The sequence below is a fragment of the Plecotus auritus genome (genome assembly GCF_963455305.1).
Source record: "Plecotus auritus genome assembly, chromosome: X".
Classification (NCBI taxonomy): Eukaryota; Metazoa; Chordata; class Mammalia; order Chiroptera; family Vespertilionidae; genus Plecotus; species Plecotus auritus.
Window position 1 is genome coordinate 122,251,821 of NC_137784.1, and position 3,476 is coordinate 122,255,296.

Consider the following 3,476-nt stretch of genomic DNA (forward strand, 5'->3'; position numbering starts at 1 on the left):
GAACAGTTTACAAAACAAAATCTTCCAGGTCAATATTCTCATTCCATAAATTAAAAGCAGATTCAAAAAAGAAAATTGTTGGCCCAAGGTCTCACAGCAAGCAAATGTGTAACAGTCTACTTGCTTAGTTCTAAATATATTATTTTTACTACATGACAGCTGCCCCTAAGTGTACATATTTCAATTGGTTGTTACCATATTTCACAGGCAAATTTTAATTGTTGGAACTTCCTAATGGTAAGGATTCTCTAAGTTTTAGAAAGATGCCAGGAAAAATCTGGAATAATTAATGCATTAAAAAATAATGAACCAAATATATAAAGGAATATAGCACCAGATGTATTTCCAATATAAATGCTAATAAAATCCATTTTAGAATGTCTAGTCAAGATCAAAATTCTTGATATTTCTCTGTTATTTTCATCTTAAAAGCCACAGCAGCCAAAAGCAACTCTTCTCAACAGTTTGAAAGAGCACATCAGACTCACTTAATTTCTACAAAGCCTTCATAAAGGCATGGGGTTCTCCAACTAGTGTTCTTGTGTTCTTATCACAAGAACTACAGGCCCAGTGCATGAAATTCGTGCATGGGGGGGGGGGGCGTGTATGTCCTTCAGCCCAGCCTACACCCTCTCCAATCTGGGACCCTTCAAGGGATGTCCGACTGCCCATTTAGGCTCGATCCTGGTGGGATCAGGCCTAAAAGGGCAGTCGGACATCCCTCTCACAATCCAGGACTGCTGGCTCCCAACCACTTGCCTGCCTGCCTGATTGCCCCTAACTGCTTCTGTCTGCCAGCCTGATCACCCCCTAATCACTCCCTTGCCAGCCTGATCGACGCCTAACTGGTCCCCTGCTGGCCCGATTGCCCCTAACTTCCCTCCCCTGCTGGCCTGGTTGCCCCCAACTGTCCTCCCTTGCTGGCCTGATTGCCCACAACTGTCCTCCCTTGCAGGCCTGGTCCCTCCCAACTGCCCTCCCTTGCTGGCCTGATCGCCCACAACTGCTCTCCCCTGCTTGCCATCTTGTGGCAGCCATCTTGTGTCCACATGGGGGCGGCCATCTTTGACCGCATGTGGGTGGCCATCTTGTGTTGGAGTGATGGTCAATTTGCATATTGCCTCTTTATTATATAGGATGAGACATTTACAGGACCCACAAGTTATAGAGCATAAAAAATTCAACTTTGCCAAAACCGGTTTGGCTCAGTGGATAGAGCGTCGGCCTGCGGACTGAAGGGTCCCGGGTTCGATTCTGGTCAGGGGCATGTACCTTGGTTGCGGGCACATCTCCAGTAGGAGGTGTGCAGGAGGCAGCTGATCGATGTTTCTCTCTCATCAATGTTTCTAGCTCTCTATCCCTCTCCCTTCCTCTCTGTAAAATATCAATAAAATATATTTAAAAAAAAAAAATTCAACTTGCCCAGCCAGCATGATTCAGTAGTTGAGCATCAACACATGAGGAGGTCATGGTTCAATTCCTGGTTAGGGCACATACCCAGATTGCAGGTTCAATACCTAGTATGGGGCATGCAGGAGGCAGTTGATCAATGATTCTTTCTTATTCTCTCTCTCTCTCTCTCTCTCTCTCTCTCTCTCTCTCTCTCTCTCTCTTCTTCCTCTCTGAAATCAATAAAAATATATTAAAAAAATAAAAAAAATGAAATATTCAACTTGTCTCTAAAATGAGTACTTTTAATTTAGGTAATATTTAATAGCCCTGACAATGGTCATGACCTATGAAATATATTTATTTTACAGCTTATTTTTATTATTGAGAGAAAATTTGTTTTTTGTAAGAAAGATTAATAAGTGTATCTAATTACAATTTTACCTGATATCCTATAGGGTAAGTCTAAAAAGATTTGTTTTTATGTACAGTTTGAATATAAACTAAGAAAATGGAATTGCTTGTGTGTGTGTGTGTGGATTTTTTTTTTCAATATGTCTTAGAAGTCACTGCCCATGCAAAAGTTCCGAAGCCATTTTGAGCAATGGCACCATCACTGGAATATGTGTGTATTCTCCCAGGGGGCGCTACTTAGAAATACAGCACTCATTTAGATGTATAAATTCTGACTTGTTTGCTTTTAAAAAGTGCAATTATTTTTATTCATGCATCCTATATGCTCTTGTATATCTTTATAATGGCTATCTGCATGTTTTCCTTAAGATAAATGTAGTGTTGGAGAAAATGCTTTTGAAATATGAGGTTGAAGACAGTTTTTTCGTTTTAATGGAGTTAAGATAGTATTAAAAATTTCTACTTGTTAGAGGTGTATAAGTAGAATTGATGCTTAGTGTTGGCAGGCTGGTATAATAGATAAAAGGTCTATGCTAGGACTCAGACACTTTGGTTACAAAATTTGTTTGGCCTTGTATTATCAAAAAAAGGTGGATAAACATTAATAATGATATTCATTTCCATTCATTTATTCTTTCTTTACTCGTTCATTTAATAATAACTTAGCATCCATTTTTTTTTGAAGAAAAAACATGAAATGCTCACTATACTCTTTTGGGGAATCATAAAATTTTGTAAAAAAAACAACAAAAAAAACCCCTTTCCACAAAATGCCAAACTTCCTAAACCTTAAAGACCCTTCCCTACCTACCTCATCAATGTATTGTGAGATTTTAATGAAAGGACTTATGTGAAATTGTTTTATGAATTCTAAGTTGCTACACACATATACAAGTACTAGAGGCCCGGTGCATGGATTCATGCACTGCTGGTGTTCCTCAGCCTGGCCTGTGCCCTCTGGCAATCCAGGACCCCTCAGGGGATGTAGTAGTGTGCCAAGCGGCAGGCAGCCGGGGAGGAACCTGAGCCCAGGCCAGTTGCCACGCCATTCCTGCTCATCCCAGCTCTGCTGCACCTGCCACCTCTGCTGTGGCCGCCACCCCAGTATCGCCAGAGGAGGGAGAAGTGCACGCCGCCACAGCTGCACTTGCCAGCGGTGACCCCGGTGTCTGGTGCCTCTCAGTCAGCTAAATGGTGATCCCACTGTGGGAGTACACTGACCAAGAAGGGGCAGATCCTGTGTTGAACATCTGCCCCCTGGTTGTCAGTGTGCATCATAGCGACCTGTGAACCAGTTGTTTGGTCACTTAGGCTTTTATATATATAGACTAGAGGCCCGGTGCACAAAATTCGTGCACGGGAGGGGAGGGTCCCCTCAGCTCAGCTTGCACCCTCTCCAATCCAGGACCCCTTGGGGGATGTCTGACTGCCAGTTTAGGCCCGATCCCGGGGATCGGGCCTAAACTGGCAATTGGACATCCTTCTCACAATCTTGGACCACTGGCTCCTAACCACACACTTGCTTGCCTGCCTGATCACTCCCAACTGCCCCTCCCTGCCAGCCTGATCACCCTTAACCGCCTCTGCTTGCCGGCCTGATTGCCCACAACTGTCCTCCCCACTGACCTGGTCGCCCCCAACTGCCCCCCCCCCCACCCACTGGCCTGGTTGCC